The sequence below is a fragment of the Hyperolius riggenbachi genome, chromosome 9 (assembly GCF_040937935.1).
Source record: "Hyperolius riggenbachi isolate aHypRig1 chromosome 9, aHypRig1.pri, whole genome shotgun sequence".
Classification (NCBI taxonomy): Eukaryota; Metazoa; Chordata; class Amphibia; order Anura; family Hyperoliidae; genus Hyperolius; species Hyperolius riggenbachi.
Window position 1 is genome coordinate 205,088,173 of NC_090654.1, and position 20,961 is coordinate 205,109,133.

At 42.7% G+C, this 20,961-nt stretch overlaps 1 long non-coding RNA gene across 1 annotated transcript in view; it reads right to left on the minus strand.

Moving 5' to 3' along the window:
• LOC137531833 (uncharacterized) overlaps positions 1–18,832 on the minus strand; it is a 28,314-nt gene extending 9,482 nt beyond the window's left edge. The window contains exon 1 of the long non-coding RNA XR_011023783.1: positions 18,488–18,832. This is a non-coding gene — a long non-coding RNA (uncharacterized lncRNA). The remainder of the gene's footprint in view (positions 1–18,487) is intronic.
• Positions 18,833–20,961: the final 2,129 nt, after the last annotated feature.

Sequence of the window (20,961 nt, forward strand, 5' to 3'; positions counted from 1 at the left end):
GGGGGCACAGAAGGACACATGGGGGGCTTATTAGGACACACAGGAGGACACATGGGAGGCACAGAAGGACACATGAGGGCACAGGAGGACACACAGAAGGACACATTAGGATATGGGGGCACAGGAGCACACATGAGGACACACAGAAGTACATGTACAAGACGCTCCTGGAATATGGACGCACCAGGTTTAGTATTTTTTTTCCCCTGGTTTTTGCCCTCTAAACCTGGGTGCGTCTTATATTCCAGAGCGTCTTATACGGCGCGAAATACGGTAATTGGTTGTGTAGTACGGATAATTATTAGAGCATTGCAAAGAAATGAACAGCGCTACTTAAAAACAGATAAGTGCCTACCTGCAAGAGAGTGCAAGCCCCACTTGTGGGATAAAATACACACCTAGCATACACGTAACCTGTCTACCACTGGAGGATGTTGGTTTCCTGTAACAGCTTGCATGCAACTTGTTAAGTACTCGTCCCTCCCACTGCGGAGAAGTCATCCCCCTATGGGAGGGGACCCAACACTAACTAAATCCTAACCTGTGCATATGCATAGCCTGGGTGTGCTACCAAGTAAAATCGAAAGTTACGCAAAAGGTGGATCAGCGCACATCACCAGGCCGCCTCCGAATGGCCTACAATCAGAGGTGCGTTGAACCCCCCCAGAAACTGCAAACGCACCTTGAACCCAAACAGAAGCTCTGCATATACACCAAAAGCAAGGCTGCTAAGTGGGAGCAGCTGACCAAAAATGAATTAAATTAGTACATAGCAAAGAAACGAACAGCGCTACTTAAAAACAGATAAGTGCCTACCTGCAAGCGAGTGCAAGCCCCACTTGTGGGATAAAATACACATCTAGCATACACGTAACCTGTCTACCACTGTTACAGGAAACCAACATCCTCCAGTGGTAGACAGGTTACGTGTATGCTAGGTGTGTATTTTATGCCACAAGTGGGGCTTGCACTCTCTTGCAGGTAGGCACTTATCTGTTTTTAAGTAGCGCTGTTCATTTCTCTGCTATGTACTAATTTAATTCATTTTTGGTCAGCTGCTCCCACTTAGCAGCCTTGCTTTTAGTGTATATGCAGAGCTTCTGTTTGGGTTCAAGGTGCGTTTGCAGTTTCTGGGGGGACTCAGCGCACCTCTGATTGGAGGCCATTCGGAGGCGGCCTGGTGATGCGCTGATCCACCTTTTGCGCAATTTTCAATTATTAGAACATTAGTAGCAAAAAAATTATTCTCATATTTTTATTTTCAGTTATATGTTTTTTATAACATTGCATCATTCTCTAATATTTGCAGTTTACACACTACTCTGCATACTAAATGATTGTTACAGAGCAGCCCAGTGAACGATTGGGCTGTCCTCTGGAGAGAAAAGTAAATACAGTGACTGACAGTTGAGATAAGCTTCAGAAGACAGAGCTCTCTGTGATTTTGAGAGTCCTGGAGTTCAATGGTACTTTTTCATATATAACAACTGGAGTTTCTTAAAGTGGGATTGTCACCGTAAACATCAAATTTCAACAGCAACTGGTCTGAGTGTATTAAGTGATAAAGATGCCAAGCCTGCAACACTTTCAAAACTTTTTCTGCTGTTATGGTTTGGAGTTATCACATACCTCAGGAGCACTGGCTCTTTAAGTGCTATTACCAAATGGTTGCAGGCTGGGGGGTCTTTTTATCTCTCCTCTTCCCTTTATTTCCCTGCCTAGCTGAAACATGATCCTCTGCTCACTTGTGTTTACAAGCAAGGCTGAGGTGACTCAGCGTTTGTAGGAAAAAAGAAAAAAAAGTTGAGGGAAGAAATGACATCAGTATTTAACCTCAAACTGTGGGCAAAAGACATGGTTCCCACCAGGAACAGAAATCTCTTCCTTTACTATTCACTGAAATCAAACAGTGGACAGTACCATGTGTTATGTAAGTAGATCAAGTATTTATCTACTTATATATGTGTTTTTTTTCCCTGGCACAGTATGGCTAATCCTCCTGCTTTAACTCTTCCTGTACTGGAAACAATATTAGACTTATGTCTCTGCTCCTAATGTTTTATTTATTAGCTGTACTACACATACAAATCATTATATCATTTTTTTTTCACTTCATTGTCTCTTTAAGAGTATTACAATACAATAACATTTGTAAAGCGCTTTTCTAGCGCATAGATACCGGTACGTCTCAGATCAATAAAGAGTTGCAGGCTGAACTGTGTTGCAGAGGAAATAGTCAGGTGTTCATAAATGCCTACAAATGGTACATGTAAAGTTTTTACATGTGTTAGTTTTTTATTTTTCAAAGTAAAACATAAGTGCTAACTTATTGAAATTAATATAAAAATAATTTTTAATGAAATCCCTTGACATAAATTGACCTATATTTACCAAAAACTTTCTCTAATTAGGCAACTAGCATCGGTTTTAAAAGAAAGTCACCAATGGCAGCCTCCAGATTTCTTTTATGATAATTTATCAATAAATTGGGGCTCCAAATGAATGTGAACCTATCAGTGTTTCTGTGTTCCCATGGAGACCCTAGACCTTAGTAACATGCTATAAAGTTGGGTATGAGTATGTTCATAACTCATGGGCAAAGAATTGTTAAAGAGGAGCTGTTAGGTATAAGGTCTCAGAGAAAATAAACACATATATCAGTAGCTAAAGATTGGCTGTACTTACATTACATATGCATTTCACTGTCCACGTTTGGATTTCACAGAATTTGTATATAGTATATGCAGAGATAGATGCTCCTGACAGCTCATGGCAGGCTCCATGTTTTTCTGTCAAATGTGTCGTCATGTCCTGCCTGCTTCCTGATCACAGATAAGCTCCTACTTGAACAACACAGTGTGCAGTGAATATTAATGAGCCATGTGGCTAGGAACAATAGCTGACTCCTGCAGAGTACTCTGCCCCGAGATTTATCAGTGCTACATGCTGGACTGATATCGCCACAATAACCACGGGCGACCTGCCCCACAGATTGCTACAAGGGAGGCCAATGACGTCAGGGGTCAGATTTTTAGCCAAGACTGTCACTAACAGTTTAAGCCAAGGAAATTGTAAAGTGTATGCAGTGAAGACATATGACATCCTACCCAATAAAAGTCCATGGATCTGCGTCATTGGGCTGCATCCGTGTCAGGCAGTAAGTGAAGCCGCAGACAGGCGTTGTCGCGCTCAGGCGGACGCGCAGTGGTGTAAGTAGGTTCGTGCGCGCAGACGTTTTTTCAAACAGGCCTAGTTGACTAGTGTATTATAACGTGTCCTGCTTAAAGACAAACTCCGACCAAGAATTGAACTTTATCCCAATCAGTAGCCGATACCCCCATTTACATGAGAAATCTGTTCCTTTTCACAAACAGACCAGCAGGGGACGCTATATGACTGATGTTGTGGTGAAACCCCTCCCACAAGAAACAAGAAAAGTACGTACTCTTGGCAGTTTCGTATCTGTGTATAGAGATGTCGCGAACCTCCGATTTTCGGTTCGCGAACCCCGTTCACGAACTTTCGGGGAAGGTTCGATTCGCGCGAACTTTCGCGTACCGCAATAGACTTCAATGGGTAGGCAAACTTTGAAAACTGGAAACACTCATGCTGGCCAGAAAAGTGATGAAAAAGATGTTTCAAGGGGTCTAATACCTGGAGGAAGACATGGTTGAGTGGAATAGACCTCAAAAGTGCCAGAAAAAATTCTAGATTTGACACAAAGCAGTGTTTTAAGGTCAGAAATCTCATTAAATGTTCAATTGCAGGCCTACACTACTTTACAACATCAGTAAGTGTAATCCTGCCTACTCCCTTACTCCCTCCGGAGGAGGCTCTTGTCTTCCAGGGAATTGTAGGATTTCAAAAGCCAGATGTAGCATCGTAGTGTGTTGTGTTGGTGGTATAATGGTGTGGATAGCAGTCTACCATGCGGTAGGCCTGGGTTCGATTCCTGACCAATGCATGTGAGTTGGCTTTTGAAATCCTACACATCCCCAAGCAAGCTCATTTTTCTCTTGGATATATCATAATGGTACATGCTAGGCTGGCTTCAGCATGTAGTGTTGGTGGTGATATAGTGGTGAAGAGAGTTGCCTACCAAGCACTTAGACCTGGGTTCAATTCCCGGCCAAGATATGTATGCTGGCTTTTGAAATCCTTCAATTCCCTGGAAGACAAGACCCTCCTCCGGAGGAGGAGGGGGGAGCTGTGGGGGGTGCAATATAAGGAATAACAATCAGCCAGGAGCAAGTTAACAAGCCTACAAGAGCGTAACTAAGCTTTCCCTAGCAGAGTCTGTCAGCAGCTGTCCCTTAACTAATTACTGTAGGCAGACGAGTGAGTAAAACGGCAGGAGAACCTTGCCTTTTATAAGGGGGGGGTGGGGCTCCAGGAGTGAGTGCAGTCTGATTGACGACAATGTGCCTGCTGACTATGATGTAGAGGGTCAAAGCTGTTCTTAATGGAGCATTATGGGGGTGAATCGAACTTCCGCAAAAGTTCGCCTTCGCCGGCGAACGCGAACCACCTAAAGTTCGCCTGGAACCGTTCGCGGGCGAACGGTTGGGGCCATCTCTATCTGTGAACCTTGCTGCATTGTGGGAAATAGCTGTTTACAGCTGTTTCCAACTGCCAAAAAACCATGCAGCAGCTACATCACCTGCCAACAGTAAAAATGTTCCCTGGAGTTCCTCTTTAAAGGAGCTCTTCCATAGTGGAAACTATGATATATTGGACTGATTAGTTGTTTGTGGGAAGGACGAAATTTCCAGTAAACTGCATTCATAGCAATGAAATCACAATTGTTTTTGATGGCCCGAAAATTGTAAGTTTACGTAGGTTCAACAAAACATATCATTTACTGCTAATTAATGTTCATAAGTATTTGTTTTACCAAAAAAAAAAAATGTATAATTTACTGCAATAGAAATAGTACTTCTCACTGACCCCGACAAGCCACTGATGGATGAGCTGACACAGTGGGCTGCAAGAGGGGCAGGAAGGGAGGATACATACAGTAAGAGAGATGTGCTAGATCTGTACAAAAGCCATCATCACTGTATACAAGATAAACATCCTTACAACTTAAAGGAAAGGTGTGGTAAGAGGGATATGGTGGACGACATGTTTATTTTCTTTAAAATAATGAACATTGCCTGGCTGTCCTCCTGTTTACCCACTTCTTCCAATACTTTAAGCTATAAACCCTAAACAAGCATGCCAATCAGCTGTCTATGCCAAATCTGACAAGATTAGCTGCATGCTTGTTTCAGGTGTGTGATTGAGTCCCTACTGACCAGCAGGACTACCAGGGAACTGGTATTGTTGAAAAGGAAATAAACATGTCAGCTTCCATAGGTCTCACACATCGGGTTCCTTTTAAAGTACAACTGAAATGAGCGGAATATGGAGGCTGTCATATTTATTTCCTTTTAGGCTGCTTACACACCAAGACGTTACAGGCGCACGTTAGTGCGCCTGTAACGCTCCCCCAACGCACAGCAATGTAACACAAGTGGGCTGTTCACACAGCCCACGTTGCGTTACATGTAACGCTGCACGTTCTGTGCAAAGTGCAGCATGCTACGGCGTTGGAGCGGCTATAGCCGCGTTAGACTGTTTGCACATGCGCAGTGGGGGGCGGAGAGGAGGCGGGGAGAGCCAGCTACAGTAGCCGCGCACATGGCTACTTAATATTCACTGCACTGGCGGGCGCTGATTGGCCGGCGGGACCACGTGATGCGGAGTGTCTCGCTCCGCATCACGTGGACCCGCTGGCCAATCAGCGCCACTCTGGGAGACATTATAGGACTCGAGCCGCCTAACGCGGCTCACTCTACCGTCGGCTCTTGCAGCACCATACGTTGTGTTAGGTGCACGTTATGCGACCTTAACGTGGCACCTAATGCAACGTCTTGGTGTGCAAGAAGCCTAAAGCAATAACATTTGCTTGGCTATCCTGTTGATCATCTGTCTCTAATACATTTACCCATAGACCCTGAACAAGCATGCAGCAGATCAGGCGTTTCCGAAATTTTTGTCAAAAATGCATGCTTGTTGCATGCTTGTTTCTGCTGTTCAGACACAAATAGTCCAGCAGGGCTGCCAGCCCTGTGACTGCTTAAAAGGAAATAAATATGGGAGCTTCTATATCTTTCTCACTTCAGTTGTCCTTCAACCACTTGAGGACCAGAGGCTCATACCCCCCTAGGGACCAGATGATTTGGCACAATGCGGCACTTCACAACGGTTTATTGCTCAGTCATACAACTTAGCACCTAAATTAATTTTACCTCCTTTTCTTCTCACTAATAGAGCTTTCTCCTGCTGGTATTTGATTGCTGCTGCGATTTGTGATTAATATATATATATATATATATATATATATATATATATATATATATATATATATATATATATATATATATTTATTTTATTTTTTTCTTAATTTTTTTTTTTTAAAACCTTATTGATAAATATCCAAATTCTCATTTCTTATGTAGCTATTCTGCCTTTCTTTGACCACAAGCAATGTCATTTTCAGTTCACCCCCTGGTAACAACAGCTACTGTGAAAGTAGCCATCTTGCATAGTAATGTAATGTCGAGGTCAACAGGGTAACTTATGCATTGTATTCACTGTGCACTTATACAATTTACGTAAAAGGCGTTTTACAGTTTGCGTAATGCCAGCTACACTTGACTTTACTTGCAGTGCCAGCATAATGCAAAGTTTAGTGAATCAGGCATCAAATAAATGGAAAATAAATAAATTATAGAGTCATTACATTTGCAGAGGGCTCTGTATTGCCACTTAAAATGGATGCATGGTTTTCCCTTAGGGCCCGTTTCCATTGCGTGGATGTGATTGCACATAGCTGTGGGCGACTTTTGGTTGTGTACCGGAAGTCCAGGTGTGGCCGTCTGTTACTGCCTAGGGCAGTGATAGGCAAACTTCACTCCCCAGCTGTACTACAAGTCCCACAATGCATTTGCCTTTATGAATCATGACTGTGGCTGTCAGCCTCCTGAAATGCATTGAGGGACTTGTAGTTCCTTGACAGCTGGAGAGCCAAGTTTGCCAATCACTGACCTAAGGGAATCGGATGCGTACTGTGGATATCTGCAGCATGCATCTGATTCTTTTCCTGGGTCGCATCGCATCGCAAAATTTGCCTGCAATGGAAACTACTCCATTGACATCTATTGACGCCAGCTTTGATGTGATGCGAATTTGCGGCTAGTGGAAACAGGCCCTTAATAAATGTCTCTCTGGTGTGTCACTTGATCTGGTTAGTCTTGGGGCAAAGGGTGAACATTTGGTTCTTATCCAGTAAATGTGTTTTCATTAGTGATCTTTGTACTCAGTTTCTCATAGCACCCTGTGATTAATTGGTATAATATGTTAAAAAAACATAAAAACCTGATAAATAATGCATTTGTATAAAGCACAATATAAATAAAGAAAGCAGCCTGTCATAAAGCAAAGTCACCCTGGTAACAATGTTTCAAAGCATCTGTAAAGTTTCTCATTCTCACTGCTCACCTTTTTGTGTGCCAGAAGCTGGTTCTAGAGCAACATTTTCAGATCAAATGAGTAGGAGGAAATACCCCGATATTTACATGTACCAATAGTCTACCTACTGCTAACAGCGAAATAGCAAGTCTGATTAGAACTGACTATGCAGATGCCAATTTTTCATCAACATGATATATTTACAGCTAGTTAGTTAATCTGAGCAATGGACATCAGCATAAGGAATTTCAACTAGGTTAGACTCTTTGCTGTCTGGAGATAGTTCACTACATTAGTGGTGTAGTGCAGTATTTCTCAAACCCGTCCTTTTGACTCCCCAATGGTGCATGTCCTGCAGGCAACCTTACCTATGCACAGGTGGGGTAATTAGTGACTCAGCTACATGGAATCCAACTAGCTGAGACACTAATTACCCCACCTGTGCATAGGTGAGAAAACATGCATTGCTGGGGAGCCACGAGGACAGGTTTGAGAAACAATGGTGTAGTGGATAGCCCTCTTGAGGGCCACTTTTCGGTTGAAATGGGGTCCTCTGCACTGAACATGGCCTCCTCCCCTATAGTGGCATTAGGTGGCCCTTGTCTCCCCCACCCCCACATAGCAGTGGTATTAGGTAATCTTTCTGCCCCCTCCCCTTCCACTTGTGGTACAAGGTGGAAATTGTGCTTCATAATGTGATATTAGATGGCTTTTGCGCCCCTGAGATAGCAGTATTATTAGGAGGCCTCTTTACCAAAACAGGTCATTTCAGCGCCGAAGCTGGGCACCGTCATAGCACTAGTGCTATGCTGCGCAGCCCACGCAAAGTAATTTGAATATGCAGCTTTTGCCATATCCCGAATTACATCTTTCTCCGAGTTTCTACAACTTGGAGGTGGGAATAGCATTGCTGGCAATTTGAACAGCAGCAGGGCAGGGTGAGCGGTCATTCATCTCACCCTGCACCCATCTCCCCGGCGACACCATAATACATACGCCTTTATGCCCTTCATATAGTGGTATTAGTGACCTGTCTCTCTCACCAACTCACATATTGGTATTGGGTGGAATTTGTTTTCCTCTCACGGCCCCCCTCCCATCCTGCGCACCACACTCTACTCCTCCTTCAGCATGCTACAACCTCCTGCATCTCTCGATCAATGCTTCCTCTCAGTTCGCTTGCAAACATGTATGCGCTAACTAGAGATGTCGCGAACCTCCGCGAAAGGTTCGGTTCGCGAAAAAGACTTCAATGGGGAGGCGAACTTTGAAAATTTTAAAAAATTCTACCGGCTGGAAAAATGATAGAAAACATGTTTCAAGAGCTCTAATACCTGGAGGCACACCTGATAGAGTGAAATACACATCACTGCTGGAGGACCCACCCTCCCTCCTCCAAGCAAGATCCTTATACCATTTGACTCAGTTGTCTGCCTACACTAATTAGTTATGGGACAGCTGCTACACACTCTGCTAGGGAGATTTTAATTAGCCTCTTGTGGGTCTCCTCCCTCCTCCCACCTCCCTCCCTGTGATATAAATCTACTTTTTCTCTTGTATTGAGCATAAATGGTAAATTTTAGGCCAGCTTCAGTTACTACTGTAGTGGTACAGTGGTTAGTGTGCTTGCCCACCACACAGTGAGACCCAGGTTCAAATCCCAGCCAATGTGAGCTGGCTTTTATGCTACAAATCCTTAAAGGTAACCTAAACGGAGAAGGATATGGATTTTTCCTTTTAAAATAATACCAGTTGCCTGAATTGCCTGCTGATCCTGTGTCTCTAATACTTTTAGCCACAGCCCCTGAACAAGCATGCAGATCAGGTGCTCTGACTGAAGTCAGACTGGATTAGCTGCATGCTTGTTTCAGGGTGTGATTCAGCCACTATTGCAATCACAAAGATCAGCTGGACTGCCAGGCAACTGGTATTGTTTACAGGAAACATCCATATCACTCTCAGTTAAGGTTCCCTTTAAGCAACCTAATGTTTCTATTGCATTTAGCATAAATGGTAAATTTTAGGCCAGCTTCAGTTACTACTGTAGTGGTACCGTGGTTAGTGTGCTTGCCCACCACACAGTGAGATCTGGGTTCGATTCCCAGCCATGGTATGATGTATACTGGTTTTTGAAATAGGATAATTCCCTGGCAGATGAGACCCTCCTCCCTCCTACCGGAGGTAGAAGGGTAGAAGGGAGGAGGGAGGTGGGAGGAGACCCACAAGAGGCTAATTAAAATCTCCCTAGCAGAGTGTGTAGCAGCTGTCCCATAACTAATTAGTGTAGGCAGACAACTGAGTCAAATGGTATAAGGACCTTGCTTGGAGGAGGGAGAGTGGGCTTACAGCAGTGAGACCAGTGTGTTTGGCAATAATGTGTCTGCTGACAGTGAAATGGAGGGTCAAAGTTTTGCTCATTAGAGCATTATGGGGCGAATCGAACTTCCGCAAAAGTTCGCCTGAAGCAGGCGAACGCGAACCCCCAAAGTTCGCCTGGAACCGTTCGCAGGCGAACCGTTCGCGACATCTCTAGCGCTAACATACTATTTCAGAAGACATGGGGTCAGAGAGTCCGCTACAGGGAGCCATGGGGACGAAGGGGCACCCTGAGGAAAAAAGAGGGACAAGTATGCTGAAAGGTGAGATATGAGACTCCACTGTACATCTGCACCCCATGCGCAATGCATTCCTGCAGCCCTATATCAAAGCTCCTTTAAGGGGCAAGACTTGGGGGGGCCTCTATAGGCTCTGAGACCATGGCCGATTGCCAGCTTGCCCCTTTGGAAGCACCGGGACTGACTCTCACATTGCAGCGCTGGGGGCCCCAATTCAAATCTGGGCCAAGAGGACATAATTTACATGGAGTTTGTACATTCTCCCTGTTCATTCACGTACCGTTTGTTGTTTTTCCATTATATAAAATTGCAAGAGACATGTGTTACCGGTTACAGTACATTTCACCGCAATCCAGAAAATAGCACACAAACGCGGAGAAACACAAATATAATTGCAACCAACCTAACTTGGCAAGTGCCCTTCCACCCCTGTGATCAATCTAGTTGCCTGTCTTTGTACCTGTACTTCCGATAGTGTGGTGCCCAAAACTGTACCCATACTCCAGATGTCGCCTCACAGGAGATTTATATAGAGGGCAGGGGTGTAATTAGAAATCACTGGGCCCCCCTGTGAAACTTTGGATGGGGCCCCCTCCCGCTTCACTTTCTGCACAGGTAAACTGAGAACCAATGTTATTCAGATGGCCTAGTGCCAGGGGAGGACTGGCCAGGGGGAAAGGGTGGAGATTTCCCCCCAGGCTGCCTCTCATTTAGTGATTTAGGGCTGGTGCATGGCCTGCTGCATTCAGGTTATTGTATAAGGCAATATGAACCACTAGGTTGGCTGAGGGAAATAAAAGCCCAATTTGCAATTAGAGGGCGGGAAAGTAAATATACACAGCATGATGCAGAGAAGAGGCTTGCCCGGAGGGTCTGTGGGAAAAAAAAACTTTGTCTGCTCTCTTACCATCATAGCTAGCAACTTTCCCTCTTTTGAAGGGACAGTCTCTCTTTGGATATACAGTAAGTGTGTGTGGAGGGACCATTTGGGCTGAGGCTGCCATGAACATGGGCCTCTAGTTTGTGTTTTCCCCCCAGGCCAAAAGGTCCCAGTCCTAGTGCACACCTGAATGTGTTTTCCCCATGCAGATAAAAAGACAGCAGTGAAGCACTGCACACATTTTCTCTATCAATTCCATTAGTTTCTGTGATAAAACCTGCATGTTTTCACACGTACACATGGTGTGCAAAAAAAACATACAGAAAACCAACAGACGCGTGTGTTCCCAGCTTCAGCTTATTACACTAACTCTGTCCTCCTCTGATGGCTCTGCAGATTTCTCCAGCATCACTACAGAACACTTGGGGAGGGGTAGAGTGGTTGGGGGCTGGGCACTGTACACAAGATCCTGCTGCACGCTGAACAGGGACTGTCTACAAATCTTTGTCTTCAAAACTTTGCAGGATTCCTTATCAGTGGCTGAGCAGATGCAGTCATTAGAAAAATTGTGCAGAGAGCACAACGGTTTTTTTTTCTCCATGCTCTTAGTTGTCAGTATCTCATAACAACTTAGTTGTCAGTCTCTCAGGAAAAGAAACTTCTCACCCCATGGGGCCCCCTGTGGCTTCTGGGGCCCCCTGCAGCTGCATCCCTTGCAGGGTCTATTGTTACACCCCTGCCCCAAACAGCCCATTTTGAACAGAAGAGAGTAGCCTGAGGAAATATTTCTCCCTGCCCCTGAGCCAGTCCTCCTCTGCATCCCAAGAGACCCTGCCCTCACCCTTCATTCACAGAAACCATGTCCCCACCACTATAGAGCAGATGAAGGTCTGTGGCAGTTACAGCCATACCTAATTCAGTCTGCAGTGAAGGGAAGTCACAAGTAGTGAGAGGGCCATGCTCCTTCCCAGATGTCACTGCAAGAGTAGAAAAGGGACCCCTCTTTCATTGTTGCCAACAGCATCCATGGCATAATCCGAGTCTGACAAAGTTGTGCATGCCATGAGTTTGTGTTACATCACACCTGGACATATTGACACATGTCTGAATAGATCCTATGTTTAACATAAGATTCATGACATGTCCACTAGTTCATTCTCAGACCATTCCTAGTCTAGTGTGAACCAGATCTTAGTCACAGAGTTATACAAATTCATAACCCACACAACTGAAAATTAAAAAGTCTAAAAAAAAATTGACTACAAGCTGTGTTAAAACCAATGATTCTGTACACCTACTTGGCATACACAGGCATAAAGGGATGCCGACTGAAATTATACCATTGTGGTCTTTATGGGTATGTGCTGGTAACGGTAGCCTCCAAAAGAGAGGCAACACGGTACTGTGTTTTCAGTATATTCTTTTTTTAGTACAGAGAATCCCGTGTCGTTCTGGTTTTTCATGTTCCATACGTTAATTGCAACTACAAAAGCGGTGTATAATTTCGACAAAGCATAGTGTTATCAGTAGAGTTAGGTTTAGGGGTAGCTGAGGGAAGGATTAGTAGGAGGTAGAAGTCTTAGTAGAATATCAGCTGTATTAACTAATTAATAATCTACTAGCAGTTTCAACTAGAGCCAAAATTTACCCAGCTTCCCTTTTACAAATATGCAAACTCGGTATCCTTTGTAAAACTCATCCACACGCCAAACAGAGATCATAGGCCCTGGGTTCATTACACACTCCAACGCAGATGCATGCTATGGAATTGTCCAATGCCCTTACAGTAGAGTGCAGATAACTTGCCACAGTCGTTTGGCTCTTGGATCAAAATGCTTACCCAAATTTATAATGGCTACTATCCATACCCCATAATTATAGCGGGAACTACTGAACATTGCCCAATTTGAATGCTAGCAAAATCAAATTATACTATTCTGAAATATATGTGGCAATGGCTATGTGAACGGTTGTTCATGTCAACATTCAGCCCAAAATGCTGCCATGCAGGTATTCCCTGAAGCCAGGCAAGGCTCAAACTACCAGGTCTGCAGTGTATTTTTCAAGGGACATAATATTTGCTGCTTTCTTAATATAGCGAGGGTGACAGAGAACCACCATACAACAACATGCAAAGGACAAGTACAGGCGCAGATGTTTAGCAGGAGCTTGTGATAGGGGTGGCTTCTTCTGTGAATAATGGCATGACCTTTGAGAAGCAAATGGCAAATAAGGGGAGGATATAGATGAAATCCAGTGTTCATATTGGTATAAAGAGATCCCTTCATTTCAGTAAGTCCTGTAGTAATGTAAGAATAGCTGCCACGTCTAAAGCTCCCTCTGTAAAGTCTGTGGTAAGAATACAGACATGCAATTTAAGCTTGGCCAAGCTCACGAGTTCTTTCCGGTGTTCTTTCCAGATGTAAACGATTGCCATCAGTGACAAACGCTGAACATCTACAGGTAGCTCTAAGGAGCAGTTTTTTAAGAATGCAGTAAAAGTATTCAAGATACCCACTTTTCATTAAATATCCTGGTTCCAGCACTAGAAACACTATATATATATATATATATATATATATATATATATATATATATATATATATATATATATATATATATATATATATATATATATATATATATATATATATATATATATATATATATATATATATATATATTGCCACGCCCTCCCATTGAGGCTTATCCTAGGCTGTTTATTATGCAGAGTACCCCCCCCCCCCTCCCCTGCATTCTGGGAGACCAGCTATGTTTTTGGACTAGCTTTAGAACTCTCAGTAACAAACATTCCCCTGACAGGACTAACAATGTTGGCGCCTGTGGTTATTTTCACAAAATAAGTCAGGAGGAGGAAAGATTTCACAATGGGCAAAAACTGACTAAATCATTTGTAAATGAATATTGTAAAAAAAAAAATAAAGTTATTAAATGTTACTTTAGTTACAGTTCCTCTTTAAGATCATATTTTATCTCCCAGTCCCAGCTCTCAATTATGCAGCAGTGGTGTAACTACAGATCATAAAGGGCCACAGCAAAACTTTGATGGGGGCCCCAATGCCCCCCCCCCCTTTCACTTGCCTATCCCTGGTGACCCACACAACCCGGGGGCCCATCTTGCAAGGGCCATAATCTACACACTCATTAAGGGGAGCAACAAAAACACCTGATCTGAAGGATGGATCCCTTTATAAGAAGCAGAGATGCAGTAGTTGAGGCCCCCTGACAGCTCTGGACCCACCACAGTCGCAGGAGCTTCTCTCATGGAGTTACGCCCATGTTCTGCAGTAAGGCTTTGTGAAGCTGTTTTATTGTAATGGGGGGAAAAAGGGACACAGGATGGAAGTGGCATAGCAAAACTGCTGGAAGCAACACTTTCCACAGTCTGATATGGGGGGGGGGGGGGGGGTACAGGAGTTTCCACAGTCTGATACAGGGGGGTGGTACAGGAGTGGTTTGTATTGCTATGTATACGGTAGAACGATTTACGCTTCAAGGGAGCGCTTGAAGCAAATGTTTAACTTTTAATAAAACAGACTAAGAGGATCTGGATGTTGGTTGTTTAAATAGAAGCAAGGACTGTGAAACTTTCAGGGTGTGTCAGACTGTGGGGGAGTCTAAGAATGTGCCTGAGAAAGACAAAACATAGAAAAGGCGTCCTGGGGTGCGTCCTGTGGCAGCAACATTAAGACATGCTCTGCCAGGCTGCAGAGACTACACAAAATCCTGATTTCATTCAGGAATGTATTTACTAATGGAAATGCTCATATTTATTGGTTTATGAAGTCATTATGGGCAGCACCGTGGTATAGTGATCAGCACTCTCGCCTTACAGCGCTGGATCCCCAGTTCAAATCCAAGCCGGGGTGCTATCTGCATAGAGTTTGTACTCCCCCTCATGTCTGTGTGGGTTTCCCCTGGGCACTCTGGTTTCCTCACACATCCCAAAAACATACAGATAAGTTACTGGTCTTCCCCCTAAATTGGCCCTAGACTATGATATGTACATAGACATATGACTATGGTAGGGATTAGATTGTGAGCCCCTCTGAGGGCCAGTTAAGAGACAAGACAATGTACTCTGTACAGTGTTGCGGAAGATGTCGGCGCTATATAAATAATAATAAATTATTAAATTAGGGGGCACACTGGCATTGTTGGCTGTTAATTGTGTCTTATGGACCTAGTGCTGACTGTACCACTGTGTTCTAGAGATACCGTAAGTGATTGTTTACGCTGTACAAAATGCATCACCTTTCTTTGAAAATCTGTCCATAGCAGTTTAGGATTGACAGATTAAATTAGCTGACCTCTATTTTTCCATGTTACCAAAATATTACCAAACTTCAATCAATTTTCAAAAATTACATTTGAGAATTTCATTGTGGATTCCAATCTATCTATCTATCTATCTATCTATCTATCTATCTATCTATTGTATATATCTATCTAGTGATGTCATAATTAATACTACTGTCATATCATCCATATGAACTGCTGTCACGGTATATACTGCTTTCATAGGATACACTGCTGTGATAGTATCATTGCTATTATGTTATACACATGAACTTATAGAGTACACTTGTAAAATACATATGAACTAATCTCACAGTATACACTGATTTGCTGTCACAGTACACGCTGCTCTCATAGTATACATATGAACTGTTGTCACAGTATAAACTGCTCTCATAATATATATATATATATATATATATATATATATATATATATATATATATATATATATATATATATATATATATATATATATATATATATACACTGCTCTTAGGGCCCGTTTCCACTAGTGCGGTGCGGAATCGCCGCATATCACCGCTGACAAAATCGCATGCGGATGCGATTCCGCATGCGTTTTTTGCCGCGATTTCGCATAGGCAGGGTATATGCGATTTTAACCATGTCACTGCCTGTGTCAATTTACATTACTTTCAATGCAAAATCGCACGCGAAATCGCGGCAAAAAACGCATGCAAAAAACGCATGCGATTTCCCTATTAAATACATTGCCTGCGATTCGCCTGCATTCCACACGCAGGCGAATTCTGCAGGGTCTACCGTGCAGAAAAATCCTGCACATAAAAACGCAAATGAAAACTGACAAGTGGAAACAGTCCCATCCACTTGTATTGCCTATGCGAATCCGCATGCGTTGTCTGCATGCGAATTCGCGCTAGTGGAAACGGGCCCTTATAGTATACTGTGCATGTGATCTGGTGTGATAGTATACACTGCTCTCACAGTATGCAATATTATCTGCTGTCACAGTGTACACTGCTCTCATAGTATACATATGATCTGCTAAGGTAGTATGCACTGCTCTCATAGTATACATATAATCTGCTGTCACAGTGTACACTGCTCTCATTCTATACATATGAACTACTGTGGTAGTATACAGTGCTCTCATAGCATACGATACATTAGATCTGGTGTCACAGTATAAACTGCTCTCATAGTATATATATGAACTGCTCTTACAGTATACTGTACATATGATCTGGTGTGATAGTATACACTGCTCTCACAGTGTACACTGATCTCAAAGTATACATATGATCTGCTGAGGTAGTATGCACTGCTCCAGGGGCGTAGCAATAGGGGGTGCAGAGGTAGCAACCGCATCGGGGCCCTTGGGCCAGAGGGGCCCCGAAGGGCTCTCCCTCAACTACATTATTAGCTCTCTATTGGTCCTGTGCTCATAATAATCACTCCTATAGATACTTTGAATAGTGGTAATCACTAATACACTGTTCCCCATCCCCTTCTTGCACCTCTGACACTGTAGTTGCCATTGGCAGGTTTTGGTGCGCCGTATCAATTGTTATGTATAGAGTGCTTGGGGGGGCCCCATTGTAAAACTTGCATCGGGGCCCACAGCTCCTTAGCTACGCCACTGCACTGCTCTCATAGTATACATATAATCTGCTGTCACAGTGTACACTGCTCTCATAGTATACATATGAACTACAGTGGTAGTATACAGTGCTCTCATAGCATACGATACATTAGATCTGGTGTCACAGTATAAACTGCTCTCATAGTATACATATGATCTTCTGTCACAGTATACACTGGTCTCATAGTTCATATGAACTGCTGTGGTAGTACACACTGCTCTCATAGCATACATTATGCTAGGTACACACCGTACAACTTTGAGCTAGATAGATGGTTCAATAATTTCTGCCATGTCTGATATTATTTTTGATCATTTTTCTGGTCGATTTCTCATAGAAATGAATGGAAATAGATAAGAAAAGATAAGAAAGATAAGAGGATCGTGTGTACCTAGCATTAGATCTTGTGTCACAGTATAAACTGCTCTCATAGTATTCATATGATTTGCTGTCACAGTATATCCTACTCTCATAGTATGCATGTAATAGTATAGACTGCTCTGGTAGTATGCACTGCTCTGGTTTTATACATATGCTTTGCTGTCACAGTATGCACTGCTCTCATAGTATAGATATAAACTGCTGTCACAGTGTACACTGCTCTCATTCTATACATATGATCTGTTGTGATAGTATACACTGATCTTATAGTATACATAGGATCTGCTGTGATAGTATACACTGATCTTATAGTATACATAGGATCTGCTGTGATAGTATACACTGATCTTATAGTATACATAGGATCTGCTGTGATAGTATACACTGATCTTATAGTATACTTAGGATCTGCTGTCACAGTATACATATGATATGATGTCTAAGTATGCACAGCTCTTATGGCATACAACATGTGATCTGCTGTGATAGTATACACTGCTCTCATAGCATACAAATGATCTGCTATCGCATTATACACTACTCTCATGGTATATATGTGACGTGCTGTGATAGTATACACTGCTCTCATAGCATACACATGAACTGCTGTGATAGTATACACTGCTCTCATAGTATACATGTGATCTGCTGTCACAATATACACTGCTCTGATAGCATACATAAGATCTGCTGTTATAGTATACGATACTCTCATAGTATACATGTGATCTGCTGTCACAATATACACTGCTATGATAGCATATATGCTCTGCTGTGATAGTATACACTGCTCTCATAGTATATGATATAATACAACTTTTTTAAGTAACTGATAACACAGTCCAGCTCCTCACATCCTCTAATAATGTAAAACCCCTGTCTTCTCATATAGAAATACATTGTAAATAATGGCAAATGAAACAAAAATAACAGAAAGAAAAGTATTAATATTGTTACATGGAAACTTTTTTATTCTCAGCTTCTTTTTCTGAACACAGCTGCCTGAGCAGCAGTTACAGAGTACAGTGAGTTGCCTTGAAAGAAATCACATGAATGCAGACAGGGTATTAGCAAGGAGAAGAGCCAGACTGAGAGAGAGGACAGAGTGGAGAGTCCAGAGGACTGGAGATCTAACTCCAGATGATACTTACTAAATTTACTCCTCTCTCTCTCTCCAGCGATATATTTCCTCACAATTTTAACCCAAAACCCCAAGCCAGTAAGTTTGACACGATAGTCCCAGGCTGTGTGGAGTGTGCAATGAGGAGCTCGCCCTGCAGGTCCAGGATAGGTTTCTTCATAGACTTCCGTCCCTTGGCTTCCTCTAGTGCAATGTGTAGCTGATTTCCTTGTTTGGCCGAGTCCCAGAAGAGTGAGTATGGCCAGCCCAGGGTGTAGCCTCCTCCTGATGTAGATTAGACAGGGCAGACAAAATGTACCATGAAATATAATTATCAAGTAACTGTTTGTTTCCTTGGTGCCTGACTGTAGCTGGCTGACACACACATATTATGTCCAGCAGATAAATAGATAAATAGCCAGTATTGTTTTACGCATCATGAAATATGCCTGTTTGATTGTATCCATGAACATGGGGGTTTTGATACCATGCAAAGCCTCGCACTATCCAAAGAATTGCAAATCGTTTCCTTCAATACAACTTTTATTTCATTTCCATGTCTATTTACGTCAGCTGGAATAAAGTACGGGTACATTCTATGGCCAGAAAAATAGCAGCATTTTTACCAGACCTCATGACATAGATATAAAGCAAAATGTAGTGTCTCATTTAAAGCATAGCTCCCAACTGTCCCTGTTTCGGAGGGACAGTCCCAATTTGGGAGCCCTGTCCCTCTGTCCCTCTTTTCTCCTCATTTGTCCCTCTTTCAGGACTTTGTCCCTTTTTCTATGTAAATATATATATTTCTCTACTGAAAAATGTGTTTGATTGACTCTAAACTTTATTCCCATCCTTTAAACTGATATATTACTAATTTTAAAATGTTAATATGAAGGAAAATGAACCAGAATAGAAAGGACCAGTGTGGTTTGAATTATAAAACAACATATTTTTCTTAGGAAATCTTTACGGTATGCGTTACTAGGGTTGTGTTGGGGGCATGATCAGGGGTGTGGCAGGGGCGTGGCTTAAGTTTCCTTCTTTCTCATCTCAAAAAGTTGGGAGGTATGTTTAAAGTGTACATGAGATGGGGTTTAATGGTGTATTTATACTTATCTGGGGCTTCCTCCAGCACGAGGTGCCTGGGGTCCCCCCATCCTCTCCAGTTGCTCCGTTTTCTTGTAATCTTCCCCGGTAATCTGGCCAGTCATGCGCTTCAGTGCATGTGCAGCCCAGCCACACATTGCACCCCCCACCGCGCTCCCATGCCCAAAAGCCGGAGTGCAAAGGGCATACATTTGAAAAAGCTGCGCTCTAATTTAGGCGCAACGTTAAATAACAATAGCGGTAAATAACAATTTAGGTGCAACGTTAACCACTTCAGCCTTCAGTGTTGTTTCACCTTATGCATCTGAGCAACTTACACTTCTCATTCATTCGTCAATAACTTTATCACTACTTATCACACGGAAATGATCTATATCTTGTTTTTTCCACCACCATTTAGGCTTTCTTTGGGTGGTACATTTTGCTAAGAATTATTTTATTCTAAATCCATTTTTACAGGAAGATTAGGAAAAAAATGGAAAAAAAATCATTATTTCTCAGTTGCGGCCATTATAGTTTTAAAATAATACTTGCTACCATAATTAAAACCCATGTATTTTATTTGCCCATTTGTCACGGTTATTACACCATTTAAATTATTTCCCTCTCACAATGTATGGCGCCAATATTTTATTTGGATATAAAGGTGCATTTTTTCAGTTTTGTGTCCATCACTTATTACAAGCCCATCATTTTAAAATATAACAGTAATATACCTTACTACATACATATTAAAAAAAAGTTCAGTCCCTAAGGTAACTATTTATGTATGTTTTACAAAAAAATGTTGTGTAGCTATTTGGGAGTGTGGGAGGTAAGGGACTAATTTTAAAAGTAAAAAAAATGTCATTATCTGTAAATTTTTATTATCCAGATGTAATTTTACTATTTGGCCACAAGATGCTCCAGCAGCTCACTTCTGCATGCGTAGTATTACTATGCAAAGCGGAAGTAATGCGTAGATGGGACAGAAGGGGATTGGTGAAAGACGGAGCCGTCTCGTTGACGGCGTCGGTCTTTCATACGGGGATTTAGATAAATGAATGGGAACTGTGTTCCCATTCATAGATCTCTGGGCTAACAGAAGGTGGCAGGATCGCATACCCGGCTCAGTGGCAGCAGTGCAGGCTATCTGGATGGAAATATCCATGCAGATAGAATTGAGTGATTAAATAACAAAAGCGGTATATAACAATTTAATTGCGGTAGTACAATATCAGTAGATTTACCAATCCTCTATAATAAAACCCCTGTATCCCTGCCTGTGCTGTCTCTGTGTAGCTGGGTCCGTGCTTTTTGCTACTGTGCATGTGCGCAGCACGGACTCAGCCTCACAAAGACAGGAGGACGGGGCCAGGGAGCCAGGTGGGCGTGTGAGCGGCTGGCCGGGTGTGCGGC